Genomic DNA, 24671 nt, shown 5'->3' with positions numbered 1-24671 from the left:
TAACACCACCCAATCTTATAGCACCTGATGATTCATGAATTTCACCCTTCAGGAATCTTGCAGAAAGCCTTTGGTGAAAAACAATCTCTGAAGAGAAAAATTTGGCTAAATGTTTTGTTATGTTGTCGGACCACAAACCTCACCAGTGCCCCACACACCACCAACTTCATGTCATTATTCAGAATCATTTGTACCTGTGCAAAGTACTGATAACAAATGCAGGCCAGAGTTCTTTCTGCATGATCACCTGCAGGACACACAGGAGCCGATTTACAAGGCTGGCACTAACAACAGGACAAGAATAATAGCAGCCAGGATGTACTGAGCACCTGTTTATTGGGCCGGTGCTTATATCGTGTAAGGTTCAATTAACCCTTACAATACCTGTGAGGCCCATTTAATCATCCCAAATTAATAAAGAATAAAAGCCAAGCTCAAAGACTGTCCACAGAACATGGTGAGTTAAGAGGCAGTGCCAAAAGCAGGACCTACAACTGTCCAACAACTACACTTCTTTCTCTGGTGGTATGGTGAGCAATGAGGCAGGATTTTGGAATGTCCCAGTTCTGGGTTCCCCAGCTTCTGCATATGGATATGGCAGGTTGAAGTGAATAAATGCTGGGGTGGGAAACCTGCATGCCAGAAATAAACACGTCAACATTTTCTCTACAACTCCTATAAAGTCACTTACCTCCCAAAACACTACCTCACAATTTTGTACTTGAATTTTTTTAAATATTTCTTTCTTTTTTTTTCCTTTTTGGTGGTGCTGGGGATTGAACCCAGGGCCGTGTGCAGGCTCAGCAAGCACTCTACCAACTGAGCTATATCCCCAGCCCTAATATTTATTTCTTTATTTTACTTTATTTATTAATTTATTTCAGGTGAATGCTGAGATCAGAGTCTCCTGCATGCTAGGCAAGTGTTCTACCACTTGGCTATACCCTCAGCCCTTTTTATGTGCATTTTGAGACCAAGGTCTTGCTACATAACCAGACTGGCCTTGAACTTGTCATCCTACTGCATCAGCCTCCCAAATAGCTGAGATTACAGGCATAAGCCACTGCGCTCAGAGTACTTGAACATTTTTAAAGGGATTCATTCTTGTTATATGAAAGATTTCAGCACAAGGAAGCAATATTTGACCCAATCGGGTTGGGCTGCAAAGAAATAGCATGCACCATTTTATTAAGGTTACATCCTAAGATTTGTCTAGAACTTGCAGGTTGAAAACTGAATCCTAGACTGTTCCCAGGGCTAGCTATCAGAGAATTATTAGCTTCTCTACTGCATCCTCAGCTATCACTGGCGAAAAAGGCAAGAGTATGAGAGATACAGTTCCAAACTCCCGGACCTCGCAGGGAAGCAGCCAAGCTCTGCAATCCTGAGTTCTGAAGGACAGGGGTGTGCATGTTGGTGCTCAGAAAAATAATTACAACAGGCAATAGACTCTCATTTGGAAAACCAGAGAAAATACAACCACATCTATCAACAGTCCTACTGCCATATTATTTGGGACATTTCATTGCCATAGTACTTTGGGACATTTCATTGCAGGTTTGTTTGTTTGTTTGTTTTCATAAACATTTACCACATGGCTGTGATCACATCTTAAACACAACTAATTTTTTTCCTCCTCCAACTCTTATTTCTGCTTGATTATAAAGGGTCACCTGTTCTATGGCACCATGCAGACATCCCCTTACCCAGGTGAAACGGACTTCTTCAATGTCTCCCCCACCCTCAGGACACCGTGGAGTCAAGTCTCTCTAAAACTTTGCTAATTAGCTTACACATCAGGCTCTCATAAAGCACAGCCCTTCCAAAGCAGTCTGATGGTAAACTTGGGCTATTTTTCACATACTTGGCAGAAGCAACATAAAAAACATCCCCCAGGGCGGTGCTGGAGTGGCGCACTGGGAGTGACTCGCTTCAGCCATCCTTCCACTTCTTGATGTGGCTCCAATTTCTCTGTAGACAACATATAATTTCTCTCATGCATATTTTAACTGATTATAAAAGTTTCTTAGAAGTATTATTGATCAGTTTCAAAAATCACACAAAGAAGAAAGCGGTCAAAGGGCATGGGGATATGGGCCAACACATCAATTTTAAAGTAGGAAAATGAGTGCTCCTGATTTCTACAAATACATCAGCTCTGACAATTACAAAGCAATAATGATTCCTGGTACAATCATACAACGAGTGGTCTGGGGATATTTAAAAAACAATATGAATGTTGGGAAAAGGCAGTCTGGGTGCACAAGGACCAAGTCACTCTGGAAAACCAACCAATTGTTTCATGTGGTGGTTACCAAGTTGGTAGATCAAGTGAGATGCAAAAGATATCATGCATCTGGACTTCAGCAAATCATCAAAAATATCCTCTCATAGTTTACTTATAGATAAGTTAGCAAATAGAATGAAGCAATTTGAACTACTGTCTACTCAAGCTAGCTGATCACTACCCTCACTGAATGTCCATTGCTCCCCACTTTGAGCCACCATTGTACTTATACACACCCATTCATGCACTTATTAAACCCCACTGAGCCACCTGTCTGTCTTCACACTAGACCAGGGGTCAGCAAACTATGGCCTAACACGGCCTGTTTTTGTCAAGTTTTATTAGAACAGTCATGCCATTTGTTTACCTGCTGTCTGTGACTACTTTGGCACACAGTGGCAGAGATGACTTCATATAATAGAGTATGTTTGGTCTGCAAAACTGAAAATATTTACCATTGAGCCACTTACAGAAAAAGTCTCCCTCCATCTGTACTAGCTGGTTTTCTCTTTTTAGGCCTGAGACTGTCTTATTTCTGTTGTGTGTCCTCAGCACCAGCACAGTGCCTGGCACACACTGGAATCATTAGTGTCTTGACAGCATGACATAGGATTGAATTCTTAGCCACACTATGTCCAATGTCTTTTTTTTTTTTAATGACATAGTTTTCTTTGTAAAAGTTGAAAAGATAGTTTTTTCCATTAGGTAGTTGGAGATATAAATTGAAGTAGATCACAAAATAGTGACAAGACATGAAAATAAACTTTCCAGTTTTGTGTGGGTTCTACTTACTACTTGGATGCTCTGTGATTACTAAATTTGTTGTCCAATGTCTTTTTAAGAATGACATGTTTAAATAAAGAGCACAGGAGGCAGGTTTATCAAACCCTCTGATGGCACAAAGTGGAAAGATTTAATGCTATAGATGATAGAATTGAGATTCAACTTAACCTGAGGGCTTAGCAATCTGGGACAAAGAATACTGTACTCTGTGGGAGTACAGACTGGGGGCTGTTCTCAATTTCCTTGAGTCGAGGAGACCAGCCTGGCAACCATTCATGTGAAACACAGCCGGGCACTGTCACTGACCACAGGATTCATCAGAGCCCTCAGTGCCAAGAGTAATGTAATCTTCAACAGCATCAAAAGTAGGACAGGACAAGCCCAGTGGCGTACACCTGTAATCCCAGCGACCTGGGAGACTGAGGTAGGAGGATCACAAGTTCAAGGCCAGCCTGTGAAACTTAGTAAGACCTATCTCAATACAATTTTAGAAAAGGGCTGCATGATAAAGTTTAGTGGTAGAACACTTACCAGCACAAGAGACCCTAGGTTCAAGCCCTGGGTATTACAAAAAAAAAAAAAAAAAAAGAGTAGGACAGTGTTCAGTTCTTAGAAAAACAATAATATTCCCAAGGTACCCTGCCATAATTAGCCATGAGTGAAGGCTTCAGCTCAAGACACCCCATATGCCACTTACTGCTATAGTATCCCAGAGCCGAACTCAGAGACAAACAACATTACCCATTTCTTATGTATCCTTCCAGTGAGGTGTTGTTCACATATATATAAAATCTGTTCTCCCCCTTTTTTGTTCAAAATATATACAATTTCATACTCTGCTTTTTCACTTAAAAATACACCCCACAGAGTCCCATGCCAGATGAAGAGTTGCCTCTCTCTTTCAGTGGCTGCACAGTTCTCGACGCCAGGGAGGTTCTCTATTGATGGACATGTAAGTTATTCCAGTTTTCTGCTACCACACATGATGCTGTAAGAAACACATACACTGAGCATGCTGGTGCACGCCTAAACCCAGCTACCAGAAGACTAAGGCAGGAGGATCTCCAAGTTCAAGGCCAGCCTCAGCAACTTGGCAAAAACCTTGTCTCAAAATAAAAAATTTAAAAGATCAGTGGAAGAGCACCCTGGGTTCAATCCCCAGTACACTCCCACACACACACACACACACACACACACACACACACACACACACACACAGAAATACACCCAAATCTTATCTCACATACACATATACACCTACAGGACAATTTCCAAGAAGTGGAATTACAGGGATATAAGGTGGATGCATTTATAATTCAAGTGAATATTATCAAATTGAACACCTCCTTTACAAAGAGACTAATGGATAAAAGAAGAGGCTGGAAATTAAGATCCAGAAGGAAGAGCTGACAAGGCTTAGTGTGGAGAAAGAAGGTTTGGAAGAAAAGCGAGCACCATCATCTTCAAACACCCGGGGCTAGGACAAGTGAGTTCAGTCCTCTGTCGCTCACCATGTGCTTGGCACATCCTTGGGGGCTTACATATATCTTCCCATTGAGTGTCACAACAGCCCAGGGATGGGCACTGTTAACCTCATTATGCAGATGAAGACACTGGGGCCAGAGTCCTCTTGCCAAAGGCCACAGAGCCAGGAAGGAGCAGAGCCCGACTCAAAGCAAGACACATAAGACTCAAACTCACACCACCACTTGTGCTCCCAGTCCCTGTCCCTCCCTCCCAGGCTGAGCCTTGAGGCCAGAGCAGCTCGCTCAGACCTGGCGGCCTCTGCAATCACCTGGGTGACTTCCGGGGCAAAGGCCCCACCCCCAGATTCTCCTCTAACTTTTCAGGGGACAGCAGGCATAGTTTTGGCAGCCCTACTCTTGGATGAACCCAGTCAGCAGACAAAGTTGAGAATTATCACTGTAAGCCATAGCCATAGCTCTGGAACTAGTGCAGGCAGGCATCACATATACCTGGGAACACTTGGGAAACTGATTTTTTGGGCCCCAAGCCCTCAATTTCAGAGCCACCAGGTCTAGCCTGGGACTGAATAATTTGCATTTCTAACAAGTTCCCAGGTGATGCTGATGCTACTGGCCCAAGGACCAGGCTTTGAGAATGAACCACCACTCTCTATGAAAGAGCTACTATGCTGAGTAATTAGCAATTAACATTTTACAGGGCGCATCATCCCAGTGAACTTCCACTGCTGTGGAAGGTCCACTGGGATGATGCGCTCTGTAAAACAAAGTGAAAACAAGCGTCTCTTCTAAGTTGTTACAGATTATACATAGTACAAAATCTTTCATTTTTCTTTCTTCTGTGTAAACTTCTTTGGCTTGTGCCCAGGTCTTCTAACATAAAGTTCAATCCTTTTTGCACCATGTTGACGCCAAAATCTAAATTCCAAGAGGACAAGAACCTAGACTATCTTGTTTACCTTTTCCCTCCAGAACCTAAAACATAGTTGATGCTCAATGCATAATGCTTGAATGAAGGAATTAATCAAGGTGTGCAAAAATAGTGAGATAGAGATCCTAAAGGAGAAATGGAAATAAGACAGGCTGGTTTTGGCTCTTATTAAAGAATTTCAACAATTAGATATCTTAAAAAAAAAAAAAAAAAAAAAAGGAACAGCCTCAGTGAATACAGAACTCCCTTTCCTTGCAGAGAAACAAGCAGAGACCAAATAGCCAAGTGACGTAAATGCCACAAAGCAATCATACACTCTTTCGGAGTATAGTTAGAGCTGGGCATGGCAGCACATGCCTGTAATCTCAGCTAGTCAGAGGACTGAAAAGGGAGGATCTCATGTTCAAGGCCAGCCTCAGTAACTTGACAAGACCCTGTTTCAAAAATAAAAAAAAAAAAAGGTTGGCGGGTGGGGGGGGGGGGGTTGGGGGGGATTGGATAAGGATGTAGCTCTTTGGTAAATTGCCCCTGAGTTAAATCCCAGTACCTCTACCCACACCCCATCAAAAAAAAAAAAAAAAAAAAAAAAAAAAAAAAAAAGTATATAGTTGCCCTCTATCACTTCTACCATCTTTTGCAAAGCTAAATTTAATTCACGTGCACTTCAGCAGAGAGGTGTTCTATACATTCTTCTTGACTCAGTAGCTTCACTATATAAATTTACAACAATTCCTGAACTTCTATGCCTCGGTTTTCCCAAACAACAACAAAAAAAATGAAGATATCTGTCAATCAATGTCATGGGATTATCTAACCAAGTGCCTAGCAAATAACAAACAACTAACAGATGTACCAAGTACTTAAAATGCATACAACGTCTGCCTTTCCTCCATCTCTGCCATTCTGCACTGCAACCAATTCTGCATCTAATTGATATTTCCATGAAAATTAAACTTGAGAGAGAACCAAGGGCAAATTCAAAACCACACTGATCCACCCTTTGAATTCCATGCCTTCATGGTTTAACTACTGGCCTATCATTTTGAAAAAAAAAATTTTTTTTCTTCTCACAGCCACATACTCAGCACCCACTGAGGCAAAGAACTGTATGAGACCTTTGGGGAATAGGGTAACCAATCCTTCTTGGTGCTCACCTATAGCCACTGCTTTCTTCATTTAAAGAGCGCTTTGGGATTTCCCCACTGCAAAATGTCCAGGGGTTCATCAAAATTTGCTAGTGCAGAATTCTGGGTTTCCTACATATTGATTTCAACAAAGAAAGCCACATCACAGATCTAGAGGAAGTTTTGTTTTGTTTTGTTTTGTTTTGTTTTGTGGGAGGAGTTTTGTTTTGTTTTGTTTTGTTTTGCTTTGTTTTTTTTTTTTTTTTTTTGTGTGTGTGTGTGTGTACCAGTGATTGAACTCACTTTACCACTAAGCGCACCCCTAAATTGCTGAGGCTAGCTTTGAACTTGTGATCCTCCTGCCTCAGCCTCCCAAGCTGCTGGAATTATAGGCATGCACCACCATGCTCAGCTGGAAAGTCCTTACTTTTTAAACCTATTATGTACTAGGTGTCAGAGTTTTTATCTTCATGATGGGTCAGAATACACAGTCATGCCTGGTCCAACCCTTGCCAAGAACCATTTCATTCATACCTGAATTATTAGAAGGGGTCAGCCTGAATAATTCTGGGGCAAAAGCCTCTAAATATAACACTGTTAAGTCTTTGAGGCTAAAAGGAGATTTTTTTAAGGAAAAGAATAAAAAACTGGGAAATCTTTCAGGCAACTATATAAAGTTCTTATTTTTCTTACTTTGTACACTAAAACCTGTGTTTTAGGACACAATGCCAAATAATGAAAACATACATATCAGCTAATAATGAAACATTGGAACCTCTCTTGAGTACCCTACAAAGATGGCAGGGTGGGAACCAAAGCAAAATTCCAATTCTTGTCAAAGAGAAACTGAAACTTTGGCCCTGATGTGAGACAATGCAAATGACCTCATCAGAATGCAGGAGGCCAAGAGAGAATGACTCAGAAAAGGAAAACGAGGCAAACACTCCAAAACCAGAGATAAAAAGGTGAGATGGTTGTTTGTTGTAATGATTCAGCTCATAAACAGACTTTGATAGTCATATTCGGGTGCGTGTTAACAAGGTTTTTCTTCCTTAAGGAATATCAAGACCAGCCTGCAGAACAGCTCATAAGCACACACTGTCAAAATTCAGATACTAAACTTGGAGCAGCTTGAAGGCATCACTGCAAGGATATCAACATAAAGAGAACTAATACTTCTCCAGTTCCTGTGGATATATGGCTGTGGAGATTAAGGGATGAAGGACTAGTGGATGAAATCCTGTAGCTCAGGGGTCCCAAAACTCTAAGATGCCTAAGACTCACCTGGAGTGCCTGTGAAATGCAGAATCCCAGGCCCCACCTCTGAGGAAGCGGACTGAGTGAATGGGGAGGAAGTGCCAGCCCACAGGACTCGATTTCAACCATCAGCTCCTGCCATTCTAAGACAGATGGTTCCTACAGACCTTATGAGAAAAGGTGAACTGCTCCCATATGCTATTTATATTAGAGAGAAAAATGAAGCCCAAGGTAGTGAAGTGACTTGTCCAACTCCTTACCAATTGCTATGGCTTAGACATAGTTTGAGTGTGTCCCCCAAAAGCTCATGTATTGGAAGCTTGTCCCCAGTGTGGTGATGATAAGGTTGTGGAGCCTTTGAGGAGTGCGATCTAATAGAAGGCACTTAAGTCATGGAGACGCCATCCTCACACACAGATAATTACAAGTCCCACAGAAGTGAGTGAGTTCCCCTGAGAGATTGAGTGGTTATAAAGAGCCAGTGGGCCTCTCCCCAGTTCTTCCTGTCTCTTCTTCACTTGCTCTCACCATTGTGCTGCCACCTGCCATGCGGCCCTCCCCAGACCTGAGCAGATGCCAGCACCATGCTCCTGAACCTCCAGAACTGTGAGCTAAATAAACCGCTCTTCTTTATAAAGCACCCAGCCTCAGTTTCTCTGTCAAAAAAAAAAAAAAAAAAAATGAACTCCTGCCCTGGTTCCGACGATCTTTGTAGAGCTCTCAAGAGAGGTTCCCAATGTTTCATTAGCTACTGTGTATATTTTCATTTTGGGGTATTATGTCTCGAAACACAGGTTTAATGTACAAAGTAAGTAATAAGAGCTTTATATAGCTATCTGGGAGACACCCCCAGTTTTTTATCCTTTCCCCTCAGTTACTATGTTATAGCAACAGAAAAATGACTAAGATACCAAAGCTGGGTCTATAAGGAAGAAACCTGGAAGTAAGAACAGATGCCTGACAGTGAAATTCAAATTGTTGAAGGAAATGGTTAACCCCTAGGGTAACAGGCAGCAAGTGAGTGCCTTCAATAGATCACCAAAGAACGAACCTGCAAGGGGACCCCTAGGACAAAGACTGATAAGCAAATATCAAAACTGGGCTAAGCAGGGGTCCTGTGTTACCACAGAACTCTGTCCACACCCCAGTCACACTGTCATCTGCACTATTTCCTCCTCACCTCCACTGTGAATGCTGCAGGGTATGAACTAGATGCCATCCATCTCTGCATCACCGGTATCACACAGCATGTCTTCAAGAGCTTGGTGACTGCAGGAATGGGTCTGGTACCATCCTCTGCCGAGAATGCCTGCCCAGACCCTGCTCCACCCAGCACGCTTCCCACCCAGCCCAGTTCCAGTTCAGGTGTTCCCTCCTACCTCTCCCAGAGCACCCTGTACATACCTGTTGGCACTCATCACGCAGTTCTGCAATCATCTTGTCTACCTACAAGACTGCTCCTGGAGGACAGTGATTTCTGTCTTTGAAACCTCAGCACCAAGCTCAGCTTGCCATGTATATGCTGCTCAATTAATGTTTGGAAGGTGTTCAATAACTGGGAGGTGGGCAGGAAGAAAGGAAGGGAGAAATTTTTACCTCCTTACTAGAGACTCAAAACTCTACAAAGTTGTAGAAGTGCTTCTCTGGAGGTTTGGGGGTGGGGGGTGCGATTATTTCCTTTGCTTGTATTTGAAAAGTCAAGTCACTAGTCTCCAGAGCCACTCTGATCAGAGTTAGCTGAACTTGGGAAGGGCCTCACCTGTGATGCCTGCATGCATACCCACCTGTGGTCCACTCTCAGCACACATCTTTGACTCCCTTCCCCCAGCTCCTCCAGAACTTCCCAAGCCCCCACCCCAGGCCCTCCCACAGCTGCCATGGTCTGTACCCTCTGTTCTAAGCACAGAGTGCTAACTTCTGCCCACCTGTACTCATCATGTCACCATAAGCCTCCGTAGAGGTGGCAGTCTCCCTTATAATACTCCCCCCAAGGCCTAGGCAAAGAGAGGGAGTCCAAACGACCAGAGCTAGAGAATTGCTTTTTGGGCAAAGATGATTAACCTGGAAGTGAAGCCAAAGCCAGACTTTTGCCCTCAGCTGGATCTGCAGCACCACTGCACATTGGGCAAGGAATAACTCATAGCCCAGAAGCACTCAGTGCACTAAGGCTATAATATGGAGGTGCCAAGTCTGTGGTTCAACCCGGACATGCTTCACCTTCACAAAGTTCTATAGAGTTGGCAAGGCTGGCTCCACCATTTACCTCTCGGATCTCTCTGCCCACCAAGCTGCCAACCAAGACTTTGTTTTACATGTTCAGAAACAGCCCTGAAAGGTTGAACAGTTTGCCAAGGTCACCCAGTTTGAAAGCTACAGAACCAGGGCTCACAGAGAGTTAGTTGGATGCTTTGTCTAGCACCCCTTATTGCTGACACACTGCCCACACTTATCACTCATCTCCTGAACCACACATGGTTTTCTTACCCTTAATCAGAACCTTCCATTTTTAAGGTCAACAATCCTTAAAGCTTTTTGAGTTTTTCCTACTACATAACAAACCAGATTTCCTGATTCTTTCTTGTGTTTATTATGCTCAGGATATTTTTCCCAATGCCCTGAGGATTATTCCCATAGGAAACATTCAGCTCCTTTGGAACTCATGTGACACTGAAACCCCTTTCTCTGAGAGTCTTCCTTCAGGGCCAGAACAGGCTGGCGGCCACTGATAAGCCACGGTGTGGTGTGGGGAAGCAGCACCACTGGGAGTCAGGCAGTCTGCCTGCTGGCTCCAGCACGCCAAGCTGTGCAGACCACCTCAGTCCACCTCCCCTTCCTGAGCCTCAGTTTCCCTATCAATAAAGTACAGAAAATAAAACCCAATCTAGATTGTTGCCAGGATTTAAGATACTGTTTGCACAATAACAAAGCATGAGCTGATGGGGGAGCCCCACAAACAGGAGCTGATGCTACTACTTCAACTGCCTTCAGGTACAGCCAACTTGGAGGAGTCTTCCCCTAGAAACTACTCAGGAAAGCTTCCTGCCACCAATTATTGCAGTCCCGAAAGAGAAGTCCAAAATGAAAGGGGCTGCTTTGACCCTTTTTAGGAAGGCAAAAGATGACTGCTATCCTAGGGCTAAGATGGCCTCCGGAACACCTCACTTCCCTCTGTCCCAACCCCCACGCCCCATGGGTGTGTCGTCTAAGGCAAGTCACTAAACCCCACTGAGCCTCATTTCCTCAGCTGCACAAAAGAGATAACCTTACCAACAACCCCGACTGTTCAGGATGACATAGGGCCGTGTTGCTCTGTGTGTGGTGTGCAAACCACCTGTACGCTGGGCCCTGGCGGTAGCCTTCCCCGCCTCTGGTTCTCGCTCCTTCCTTCCTCACAGAACCTCCTCTTTGTTCAGGTACTGCCCCTCTTCAAGATGGCTCCAGAAGTGCAATGCCCTTCCAGTCAACCGTGACTGGCTCAGGGAAGACATATGGCTTAAATCCAGCCAATAAGGTCTGATGGGAAAAGTGCTGGGGTGCTTCCAGAAGCTTCCTGACTCCTGAGAGAGCGTGCCAGAATCAATCTATATCCTTCTTCCCCTGGATGTTATGTCTGGCTGAGATGTTTGGAAATGCTGCAGCCATCTTATTCCCAGCTTGCAAAGGAAGTTAACACCAGTGATGGCAGAGACAGAAAAAATCTGGGGACTTGATGCCATCACTGGACACAACTCTGAAGCTCACCCTATGTCTGGATTCAGACCCGCCCCATCACACACAACCCAGGGAGCACAACTCACACGGCAATCACATGAAAACACTTGTCTGTGAAGCAATGAATTTCCCAATCGTTAGCCAATCTGACTTGGGGTCTGCTACTTACTGCTGAAAATATCCATATATAACCTGCGTAACTTGGGAAAATGTTAAAAATGCAAATTCTTGCATCCCACTAGAGAGAAGTATACATTTTTTTAACAAGCACTGACTGTAAAGGATTCCTGTGTTCCCCAAATTTTAAGAACATCTGACTTATGCAATATAGAGACACCCGGTACAGAGCCAGGCACACAGTCGGTATCCACAGCATCAGTTCAAAAGGGACTTACCTGAGCAATACTGTCTCACTCTCTACTTCTGAGAAAAGCTACTGCAAGGTTAGATGAGGGCAACAGAGGGAGGAGTGTGACTCGCCAAGCAAATCACACCTCATCCCCAAAAGGCTGCCTCTGCACAGTTTTAGGAAATAACTAACATTGGGCCAAAAGTTCTACCCATGACAACCAAACAGCCCTGCTTCTGAAACCACCACCAGACCCCTCTCAGAGTTGACCCCAACTTATAGCTCAGATTCTCATGGTGACACATCTGGCCATTCTCCCTGTGGCCCTTTTATTTATTTATTTTAAATACATTTTTTAGTTGTAGATGGACACAATGCCTTTATTTATTTTTACGTGGTGCTGAGGATTGAACCCAGTGCCTCACATGCGCTAGGCAAGAGCTCTACCACTGAGCTACAACTCCAGTCCCCATGTGGCCCTTTTAAAAGGTCATTTTCCTGGCCTGGCTATTTCTTATCCTGGACTGATCATCCTGTGGCACCAGGAAATTGCAAGGGAAGCTGGAGCTATTAGAAGATGAAAGAAGGAGCTGCTAGGCCACCAGACTGATTCTCAAAATCATTGTTTGGGGGATGTCAGAAGTGCAAGGGTGCTCAGGGGTCACAGCCATTCCCTTGTTCCAAAGGGGAAACCAAGACCAGAGAAAGGGTGGGGCCTGGAAGTCCCACTCAGGCAGCTCTTTCCTTCTGGAAGGATCAGAGTCCTGGGGAGGATTCCCTGCTATGGCCATGCTAATGGGTAGAAACCAGGACAGAGATTGCTTGGTTGGGTGAAAGGAAACGAAAAGGAAGGGCCCTTGCAGGACACAGTCACATAGACAAACCGTGAAGGCTATAAAAAACTTGTTCTTTTTGATGTTAATATGCTTGAGTCTAGGTTCATTTAATTAATTTGGGCTTTTCTCCCCCATTCAATAAATACTGCATGGCTAATTAAGTGCAGAACACTACTCCACAGGTTGCAATAACAGGGTAGGGGGCTAGAACTGAAGATAAGGTGAAGGACCTCAGTCTAACCATGACAGGAAGGCGAATACCTACAAAAGAAAGTAAAAAGAGGTTCCATCTTCAGAAGACCTTCCCCACCCTCCCCATTCCACAGTGGTCAGGCATACTTTGCTCGGGGCTTCCTCGGCGTCCTAGGCATAAAGGTCATCACACAGCTGCCACGTTGCACTGCACTTACTGTTCACCCCTCTGTATCTCTCTGACCCCTAGAGTGCAGCTTGTCAACAATCTGGTTCATTTTTAAATATCTAGCACTGATCCTAGCACAAGGGTTCACTCAGTGAGTGCTGGCTGATAAAATGGACAGAGAGATGGATGGATATATGAATGATGGATAAGTGGATGGCTAGAGATGCCAAGTAATGGTCACCACTTCCTAAAAGGCTGAGGCATCTGAGATGGACCTTGAAGGGTTTAAGCAAAGGGAGATGAAGGGAGGACCCACTTCCTCCCATGTGCCTAAGACCATGTTAGGCACAAATCTGGTGTCTAACAAATGCTTCCTAAATGAGTCCACTACTGAACTTACTTTTCCTAAGAAGGAAGCTGGCTTCACTTGTCACAGCCTTTCACTTCTCCTTAGGTAAACAGAAACAATCCCTACATAGCAATTAAATTGGTAAGTGAAAGAAAAGGCAACTGCCCAAGTTCAAGGCCAGCCTCAGCAATTTAGTGTGGAAAAAAAAAAAAAAATGCTCTCAAAGACAGTATAACAGAATGCAGATGCTCCATTTGCCCTAATATAGAGTTTCCAGGATATGATGTTCAGTGACAAAAACAATGCAAGTCACCTTTACCCTTTCTGTATGTATCTGCATATAGAAATCTCAGAGGGATACATAGGAAACTAATCAAAGTGATCACCTATCTGTTGGGTAATATATAATTTATCAACTAAACTGGGCCACTTTTAAGAGTGAAAGAGGGTGTTATTGATCATTCACTGGGACAAAGAACATAAAGTGAAACTGTCCTGAGCCAACTGAAGTGTATGCTCTAAAATCTAATAGGAGGGACTGGCAAGGAGTATGGGGACAGACACAGTAGAAATGGGAATAAAAATGTTCAATGTACACACTTAAGTGTTCTGATTTCCAAACCATGTACGTAATCAACTGTTTTCAAATCAAATGATCTTTTTTAATGCGAAAAAGCAAAAGACTGTAGGCTTCCAATTCTCCTAGATAAGGAGGTAGGTTCACATAGGAGACGCCACCGAATGGCCACCATGACGAGTTTGTCTAGATATAAGATGAAATCACCACTCAGCGCACAAACTTTTTGCAGGCACAAGAAAACATCCCTGAGAGAAGGAAGCTGTACATGGCCTAAAAAGGCTGGGCGTCCGTGCAGGGCCAGCTGAGATGGGGAACATCGGGAATATAAACAGTGTGAGACAGACATAAAACAGTTCAGGTTTTACACAATCACAGCAACAAAGTGAGATTGATTCAGGACTGAATTAAGCTCTTTATATTGTTTTACTTAAAAAGGGAATGTATTGACTACAGTCCTCCTCACAGATTTATCTTTCCTGACATCAAGCACATTCATAACCTATTTTAAATTCCAAGAAACAATGCTGGGTTTAGGAAAGTGAACAGCGGCGGGTTTCACCAGGCCATTGGGAGGAGGGGCAGGAGCTTCTCTGACTTTTAATTGTTCAGGAAACGGGCACAATGTAATTTTTTTTTTTTAATCAGTCATAACTTCCAGTTAGAAAATTGCTTGTCCAGGATGCCTGCACTTTAGATGGGTCTATGTTTGGAGGAGCCAAGGGGGTGCCATTTCAGAGACCATGTGTGGTATCACTTTGGTCTTCAGTCTCTTTCAGAAACACCTCTTCTTTTGGATGTCATGACAGCTCCCCAGGTTCTGGCCTGAACTGCCTGAACTAGGGTCCAGACCAGCTCCACCAAGCACTGTAGGCACAGACCTCCCTAATACCAGCTTGACCATGTCCCACTATGAGAACTTCATGGACTCCACACCACTCCTGGACTGCAGGACCATAAAAATTATCATCCGAACAGAGATACTGGAAAGTGACAGGGATAATGTTGATGATCACGCTGGGAGAACTAACAAAACCATCCCAGGAAACAAGACCATGAGGTCATCCTACATCCAATCCTTTTAACAAAGCCCGAATTAGAGACTGTACCAACTGGCCCCAAATTACCTTTCCTGTCTTAGCATCCTGTCCCTATCACACAGTCTAATCACAATGAGCTGCAGCTCTCTATCATGGCCTGGGCTACTGCTGTCTCTATGGTCTCAGTTTGCTCTGCCATTTCTTCCCCTGCCTCCACCCACTACCAGTCTGTAATGCCCCACTCACCCACCTACACAGGACTAAAGTCTACCCTTCCTTCAAACCACAAATCATTCATTACTACATTCATCCACTGGTGAATCTGACTGCTTATTACATGTAAGGCACATGATGAACAAGGCTGAAAAACTTCCCCCTCCCATGGAAATTTAATTTGTGGGCACACAAGCACCAATGTGATAAACTAGTCCCAAGGTTGGACAGAGTGCCGTCCTAGAGTGTCTACACAGTTATGGTTTTGCATAGACACACCTACCACCCTATAAGGCTATGAGCTCCTTGAGGACAAAGCCCAAGAGACCCCCTTCCACCCCTGCTAACTTAACCACACTCCCTTAGATAGAGCAGGCACTCAACAAACAATTGCTGAGCAAAGAATTAATATTAAAGCTTATTCAGTCTGAAGACAATTTTCCAACAATTCATCTTGGATTCTCACAATCTATATGGGACTAAAAGGGAACCAGAATTTCCACTGACCTTAGAGAAAATACCCCAGGTTCTACGATTGTGACTCTCCTTTGGCTGATTGAATGTCATGATCTTTCTCCTAAGGTTAAGTGACTCACCCAAGGTCACACAGCCAGTTAGTGACTGAACCACTGGAGAGGTCAAAAAGTAACACAGGAGGGCATTGGAATTTAATGACTGGATAGACAAGCACAGGAGTCCCTAGAGAAAAGGGTGTTAGAAGAGGGTGGTAACACTGTTGGCTGGAGTGGCCAGAGCTTTGGGAGGGAGGCCTGGAGGTGGGCCCTACGTGATAGAAAGGAAGTGGCCAGCAGGGTAAAGACATGGCCTTAGGTACGTGTCTGTGGCTCAGCTTGGGAGGGCTAGCTGTACACCAGAGCTTCAAAGGGTACACTTTCTGAGACAAGAACACATGGCATACCTTCTCATGTGTGTCCTGGAAGAAGGAGACAAGTAAAGCTGGGTGCACCTCCCTCAGGATGACCTGCTGAGGAGCAGGGCCATTCTCACTGATGGACTCAGTCACGGGCAGGGCTCAGAGAAAGCAGCTTGGAGAAGCTCAAGAACAGTTCAGGGTTCCGGGGCCACCCCAGTCTTGTTTACAATTCTGTTAGTGGATGGGGCCATCAGTTAAACAGTAACTAGTAACAGATGAATTTGGCAAGCAGCACACTGGTAGCTGAGTGTCCGCAACACATGTATCCCTTTCTCGCACATTTCTGATGGTGAGTAGTGGTAGCATTAATTCAATAACGGAAAAAGACACAATTACCCTGATCTGAGTTCTTACCTGGTTATACACAGTGAAGCAGCCCAAACAATTCCCAGAAGGCAAGACTGCACCCCACCCACCTGTCACCTGCTATTTTTCCTTTATATTCCTGGGACACTGTAGCCCTCATGCCTTGCTAGAATTTTCTCCCAGCCTCTATCCACCACCCCAGGCCTTTGCGGCTCAGTCAGTGAGGAACCCAAACTGCAAGTAATCATTAAGGTACAACAGAAATCTCTGAAGCTATAGAAACACCTCAAATTCTTCAGATGGGCTCTTCCATTTGCCCTATGCTCTGCATAGTAAAATACAACCAAGCCCCCAAAAGCTTGATTTCTTAACCTCAGCACAAAACATTTTGTGTGGGTAACTCTTTGTTGTATTGGGTTGCTATGTGCACTAAGATGTTTAGGAGCATTCTTGGCCTCTACACACTGCATGCCAATAGCACCTCCTAAACTGTTAAAAAAAAAAAAAAAAAATTGTCTCCAGACATTGCCAAATGTCTCCCGGGGGTAAAATTGCCCTGTGTCAGCATCATTGCCAAATGGCAAGCTCCCTAAATGTGCCATTCCATGTACCCTCAAATGCTCAAATGACACTCTTAGTCCAACAAAATAGTTTGGGGATTAAAGGTAGAGCATTGGATTGGCAGACCTGGTGCCAATCTTTGTATCTTGAACATTCACCAAAGGCTCAGTGTTGAAGACTTGTTCCCCAGCCTGTGACACTATCAGGAGGTTGGGGTACCTTTAGCAGGTGGGGTCTAATGAAAGGAAGTTAGGCCATTGGGGGCATGCCTAGGAGGGGATGTTAGGACTCCCGTCCCCTCCTTTCTCTCTCCTCTGCTTCCTGGCAGCCACAAGGTGGGCGGTTTCCTCCATCATGTGCTTCTCACATGATGTACTGCCTCACCATAGGCCCAAAGGCACCAAGGATGAACAACCACGGACTTCTGAAACTGTGTGCTAAAATAAACTTTTCCTCCTTATACACTGATTATTTCATGTATTTTGTCACAGTGACAGAATGGTTACTAAAACACCCAGGTTGGAGTCTTGGCTCTGTGCCTTGCTAATTCTGTGACTATAGATAGGTCACAGTCTCTGAATCAGTTCCTTCATCTGCAAAATGGGAGCAATAAAATAGTACCAAATTCATGGGGAGGCCATGGAAGTGACATAAAATGACACATAAATATTTCCCAGTATAGTGAGTATTCTATAAGTGATAGTGATTGTTTACAGACCTGGAAAATTCCTTTTAGACAAGCCTAGAGTTTAGTCTTCTATTTCCGTGGCTTCTGATCTTCTTCCTCCTTCCTATGCCCTTTCCACCTGTTGAATGCCTTTGGTCTTAAGGAATACTTCCTGCTGGTTCAAAGGCATCTGAGATTACAGTGAAGGAAGCACACATGTGCACATGCACACATACACAGAGAACCTTTCAGATTCAGTCCTGCCTAGACCAATTCTCCAGACAAAGGTTCCATTGTTGTCTAAAAACAAACTTTCCACAGGGTGCCTTAACACAGCCACAAGGACCAAAGTCTCCAGACTCCTCTAGCTCTCATCCACATTCTGCCCTTGACCTTAGCATGTCCCTTCTCCTTTCTGGGCCTCAGTTTCCTAATCTGTAAGAGACACTTTAGACCAGGTGAGCTCTGAGTACCAGCATCAACAGTTTCTAAGATTTTGTGCCCTCTGAGGATGCTGCAGCACGGGTGGCGGCTGGACCGATGTTTTAGGAAGTGCTTAACTTAGAAATAAAGGTCACAAAGACAAATCATTCTCTTTTTTCTCCCTACATTTTTCAGATAACCAGCAATATGTAGTGACAGAGGTACATATTGCCATTGGAGTCAGAGATCTGAATAAAATGAGATCCCATCAAGACCTTGGGCAGGGAGACTCCACCTTCCAACCCCTAACATATCATATCCGTAACAGGATAAAAAAGGCAGGAATGGTGAAGATATCATGAAACAAAGATCAGGAAAGTACCTGGTACAGAGCTGGTATACACACTAGGTATTCAAAAAACATGCTTTTCTTCCTGGAACCTTTACTGTAAATAAATGTACTATAATTTGAAGTCATTCTCTCCTCTGGAAACTCCTTCCTTCCATCCTTCAAGGCTCTGCCCAAATCTTCCTCTGCCAGGAGGCCTTATATCATTCCCTCCTTTGGAAATTCTTCCCTTCTCCCTTCTCCCCTTTTCCCTCTCCTATTGGTCCTTCAAGACTCTGTCTAAGACCCTTCCACAAGGAAGCCTCCCCTGACCCCACAGCACACAGTGATCTCTGAGTCCTGTGCACATAGTCAACACTGCACAGTCAAGAACCTAAACCTATTGGCCTCCTGGCCTTATACTGTCTCTGTACTGCCTGAGCTGTACGAGCCTGAACAAACCACAAAATGATCACCTGCCAACATGGCCACGTTCCCTCTACCTCCCACCTCAGCCTGACATTCATCCTGCAAGTATTATCTGAGTATTCCGTTGTGCCCAGAAAGTTCCTGTCCTTGCTTCTGAAACTCTCCTTACCTTTGAAGATACAGCTTAAATACCACCTGCCCTGTGAATTCCCCAACATCGCCCCCCAGGAGTCCTCTCTCTGCCTTAGCACCTCCCAGTTTTCTCAAGAACTCATCCCCCAAGTCCATGCTCCCTGAGATCCAGGACTTCTGTTCCCTACTCAGGGGGTGGGCCTCCCACAATACCTGGTACCAAGAGGATGCTCAGAGAATGGTTTTCACAATTAACTGAAACAGAATCTGTCCAGTACTCAAACCAGTCTGGGCTCCTGGGTGGCCTCAAGCTCCCTACATCCAAATGACCTTTTACTGTTCTTCCAAGATTGGATCTGGGCCCAGACTGAGTCAAATGACCTCTTATCATTCTTCCAAAATTAGGCTTTCCTCTTTAATTACACCTTATCTAGCCACACTCTATGTGGATCCTAATTACATAATTACTTCAGGTACTGGGACTTAAAAACACACACACAAAAAGAAGGGAGTGTGCATGACTACACAGATAAGGAAATACCCAAATATGCATATTTACACATATGAATATGCCATTTTCCTATTCATATACAACGCTGTAACCCAGAAAATACAGGTCAAGGTGAGGTCTAAATCACATTAAGATAAAAATCGCAATGGACAGGAGTAGACCAAGGAGACCTTCCTGTAGAAGTATCAAGTTGGTGTTAGAGCAATACCCGCCACCAACACCCACTTCTGCAATAAGAGAGGGATGTGTGTGATCTTGGGCATGTTCAAGTTTTAAAGCATGATGAGGCCTGATCCCTCCTAACCAAAATCTCCACCCTCTTCTGAATTCCAGGTATTCTCTGTGCTGTGCGTCTCCTAGGGCGTGTTTGCACAATTCTCTTTCCCACTAGACCATCCGGCCTAGTCTTACCCATCTGGTGTTCCCAATTCTCAGTCCCTCCTGATTCTGGTAAAGGGTACCTAGCGGAACTTCCTGTCTTATCCTCCAGCCTTATAAAGTAGTTGCCCAATGCATAAAACCTTCCATGCCACCCTGCTTTTGCATAAGCGGATCCCTCTGTCCTCTATGAGAAATGTCTTTCTATCTGCTCCATGCCACCCTTGCCCCACACAGTCCTCGCCATACTTTTCCTTTGCCTTCCTCTCCCTCAGGGCAACAGTTACCAAAATTTTTAATCACACCTTCCTGCTCATGAAATAGCTTGGAGCATATTTACCAATGAGTTAATTATAAAATCTGTACTACTATAAATAGAAAGCTATGCCTTTCTTTTAAAGAATAAACAGAATTTCAATTGATAATCTTTTTTTCCTGCACCTTACTGGATGTTTTGAGAACTCTGGGAGGACAGCAGGGGGTTTTATTCTCTTCATAATTCTAGAATCTAGTACAGAACCCAAAAATTAACAAATGAATAAATGAATTAATTGTGGAACTAGGCACCTGCTAGGACGTAATGGTGACAGGAAACAGGCCTGGCTGCTCTCAGAAAGAGTCTACAGACTGTGGGATGGGCAGACAGACAAGCATAAAAGCAGCTCAGACAAACTGTGAAGAATGTTCTGTCCAGTACCACCAAACCATGGGAGAAGCCCTCACACAGGAGGGTTCAACTTGGTCTGGAGGGTCGCAGGAGGTTTCTCCAAGCATATGATGCTCCAGGTGAGATTTGAGAATGAGCAGTTACAGTGGAAGGAAGAAAGCACACCCCAGGCTAAGGAACCTGCAGACTGGTCCTGAGGCTCAATGAGAACAGTAAACACTTGCAGTAGGCCCTTCTACCTTTTACACCTCTCTACTTGTTAAAAGAGACCACCTTTAACTATGAACCACTGGAGAGGCACTTGGCCTTCTACCAAGCATCCTCTGAGTCAAGCAGAATGGCGAGTTCTTGGGCCCCCAGCCAGCCCCAGGACTGACCCCCAACCCATCCCTTCAGAGGAGCCCCAAGAAGACACTCCTAAAAATCATGCAGACTGCCATAGGTATCACCAATTAAAGGCTGCTTGACAGTTTAATTTTTTTTAAGCAGAATGTTAAATATTTTACATCTTCTACCAGCATTCTATCTTCCTGGCATACACTAAAAAAAGAATATCCTTTACTCCTCAAATTAAGGACTCAAAATAAATGCCAATCTAAAAGACAGCCCATGGAGATCTGCACCCTGACATCAAGAGCATCTTCAGGATTTCCTGTTGCCTAGGTGTGTGTCCCTCAAGGGAGCCACCTGGGGAATCCAGAACCACAAGCCATAAAAACCCTTCTCAGCTGGAGCTCCTTTGACCTCAGGAAGGGAAAATTATTTACAATGAAGCTTCTTCAGGTGAGTATTTAAATAGCCTATGACTTTAATAATTAAAGACAAAACCAAGAATGTGGATGGATCGGCTGGTGGCTGTGGGCTTCCTGCGGCAGCTGTGTTGGTGAGGAGCCGTATCTTCTATCAGTGCATTGGCATGACTAATATTTCCCAGTTCCCAGGGGACTTTGTCCCTCGCACCTGCCAGTGCTGGCTCACTCATGTACTATGTCCAACACAGAGGCCCCAGGAAGCAAATACAAAATAGTCTTTAAAAGCCTAAAATTGACTAGGCCTGGGTTCATGGGCCTGGCAACCTGATTTTCAGCAACCTCCGCCAAACCCTGCTGAAGTCCTAAGCTCTCCCAGCTTCCTCTAGCTACTCTCATTTCTGTCCCTGTTGGGAATTTGTTTTCTCCAGAGCCTTATTCACTTTGTCCTGCTTAAAAGCAGTTCTTATGCTGGCCTTGGTGTCTCTACCCACAGTCCCACTGGCCAGGCTACTGGGGCAACGACTCAGATCTCCCAGCTCTGGTTCCAGCCTTTCTTACCTCACCCCTGGCTTCAAGATCCTGCCAGTCTCCTGTCACAGCCTGCCGCGTGACTGTCTAGAAAGCAAGGCCAAGCACAGGAGAGCCTGCAACGCCTGTGCTGTGCAAGGCTTGGAAAAACTCCCTCACATCAACACACCAGGAAACTGTCCCCATTTCCCAAGTCCATTTATTATAAGTAACTACAACCTCTGATCAACATGCTGTGCTCACAGAGACAGTCACCCACCATGGGATCTGTCCTGACTGAAAACAAACTCCAAGCAGAGAAGAGCAACCTGCAAATGAATCATGTATTTACATATCAGTCAAGGAAACTGCTCATGTGCACAGACACCAGGTTCCACTCAGACGCCAAGCAATAAAAGAAACTGTTTGGATTTCATAAGGTATGTCCTAGTGACCTTTCATACTGGGAAACCAAGCTCAAAGGTCAGTCTACAGGTTGATGTCAATAATCAATGCATAAGGCATTATATAAATGAGTAATGAGCTTTCATATTGACCTGCAAAGCAGAAGGGCAATTCCAAGGATCTACTTAGCACCCATTCCTGTTACAACTACTACACACAAGCTAAAATACCCCAGGCTCAGGTGGGATGGATTGGCAGGAAAGCCAGGCTCAGGTGGGAATGGATTGGCAGAGCCAGTTACAGGTTAAGCTTTAAGGACCTAGTACTTCTGATCTTTCGTACTCCGGCAGAACCTGCATTCCTATGTCATGTGGAAAATGCAGGTTGCCAGAAGCAATCTCCTCACAGGTCAGTCCTGGGTCAGTCATTTCTAGATACCTGACCTCATGTACGTCATTGGCCTCTACTACTTGCCCTGTGTGCCCCATTTGGGTGAGGCAGGATGCCACATCCATTATGCACGCCCAGAGTACCCGCACTGCCTGCGCTTCCCCACACACACCTTGTCACTCTAAATAAAACCTTCCTGCTTCATCACCTGAAATGCACTCTTGAATGCCTGTTGAGGAAATGAGAGTCCTGCTCTCTCAGTGTTAATGAGGAAATAAACTTCAGGAGGGCAGGCCCCCTGTCGAACTCCCTTACCAACATTTGCTTAATGAATGAAATGAGACTGTGGCTGCTAAGGCACTTCTTGAGGTGAAGCTCCATGTGCAAGCAGCACTCCCTACCAAAGAGGCACCCTCCCGCCCCTGGAGCTTGCTCTACTCCTCATCCAGCAAAACACTGTACCCCTAGAATGCTGTGCTCCTTTGGATGAGCCTGCTGGCAAGATGTAGCAATGCTGGGAAGGATATCACCAAGGAAAGACATCTCAAAGAAAAGACCAGGCCCCAACTGCTCAACTGCCTGGCTTCTGTCCCTACTCACTCTGCACTGCTTTGATGCACCCCAGCCCCCACCCCCCCACCCCCATTCCACGTGGGTAAATGTCTGTAATGCCAGTTGTCCAAGATGGAGACAGTGAGGGGAGAAGGAACGTTTGGGGATAAGAGAAAGACCTGGCCTAGGTAGAAAGAGGCAAGAAGAAAGAGGCAGCAAAAGGATCTTTGTTCAGAGTATAAGTGACCAGTTAGGGGAGTCAGAGAGCCTTTTGAAGGCTGACATTTTTACATCAGCTCACATGGCCAAAGCAGCCCCCAGCTTAGAAACAGTTTTGTCCCTCTCCAGGTGGCCAGCGAGCTCTACAAACACAACCTTGCCTGCCAACATTCTTTTTCCACTCCAGAGTCTCCTGTTTGCAACGCCTCCTTGGGTCTACCAGTAACTTCTGTCACCAGCTCATTCTCAATAATGGTGACCAGCACGTACTGAGTGACCATGTATGTGGTGGGCACAGTTCTAAGACTTGCACTACTGGATCGTCTTAATCCTCCCTATCTCCTGTGAGGTAGGGACCATGATTTTCTCATCTTTTAAGTGAGACGATCGAGGTACACAGCAGTGGCCTGCTCTAGGACTCAAGTAGAACTGGGGCAGTAGCAGACAGCCTGAGAGCAGAGACCACATTCCTCGGCACTCTACTCCCCTACCTCACTTCAGGAAGAGAAGAGCCACCCTCAAAGAGAAGAGATCTGTCACTGGCTCAGTCCCATTCAACCACATAACCTTGAGCAAACATATTTTCTGTGCCCGAGCCGCTTCCACTGTGTAGATGAAGGAAATACAAAGACAACTTCAACTTAGTTCTCATAAGGAGCACACAGCCTAGAGAGAGTAAGAGATAAAATGTTCAGAGGACTTACTCTGTACAAACCAGTCAACTCAATGTGACGCATGCTGTAACAGACATAACCACAAAACACTGCACTGGCTGCCTGAGAAGAAACACCTGCAAGGATCCTAACACTGTGCCTTGCACACTGTGCCTTGCTCAGTGCAGAGAACTGAAGCTGTCCTTGACCAGCACCCCATTTTAAGGATGAAGACACCAAGACGCAGCCAGGTTAGGGGACTTCTCAAGATGAGCCAGGTAGTTAATATCGGCACTGCAGATAGCACCTGGGCCCCACCACGCATAAGCCCAACAGTCCAGGATGCTGTCTCATGGTGCTTCTCCTTCAATACTGCACAGGGACAACAGGCAGGATGTATTGCCTGTGATTATGTCTATCTCGCACACAAAACAATGAATTTAGTTTTATAAGATTGTACGTTTGAGACTCTCTTGAAATTTGATGACTAACTGTGCACATATTGTCTTTGAAACATATATGCAAACATTAACAAACATCTCTTGGGAATACAAC

At 44.7% G+C, this 24671-nt stretch overlaps 1 protein-coding gene across 49 annotated transcripts in view; it reads right to left on the bottom strand.

Moving 5' to 3' along the window:
* The window catches only part of SORBS1 (sorbin and SH3 domain containing 1), a 236120-nt gene that overhangs the window by 199805 nt on the left and 11644 nt on the right, over window positions 1-24671 (bottom strand). The window contains exon 1 of one of the 49 annotated variants that reach the window (XM_079135995.1): window positions 19296-22512. The exons of 45 other annotated variants lie outside the window; for them this stretch is intronic. The gene's annotated coding sequence lies outside the window, so the exon portion shown is untranslated. Of the gene's footprint in view, window positions 1-11133; window positions 12262-16221; window positions 16408-19295; window positions 22513-24671 lie in introns of those variants that run through there. 3 more of the 49 variants (XM_079135994.1, XM_079136007.1, XM_079135998.1) reach the window with 3 other exon arrangements.

This window comes from Sciurus vulgaris (genome assembly GCF_902686455.1).
Source record: "Sciurus vulgaris genome assembly, chromosome: 4".
In the NCBI taxonomy this organism is placed as follows: domain Eukaryota; kingdom Metazoa; phylum Chordata; class Mammalia; order Rodentia; family Sciuridae; genus Sciurus; species Sciurus vulgaris.
This window is presented reverse-complemented; position numbering and strand designations above follow the sequence as displayed.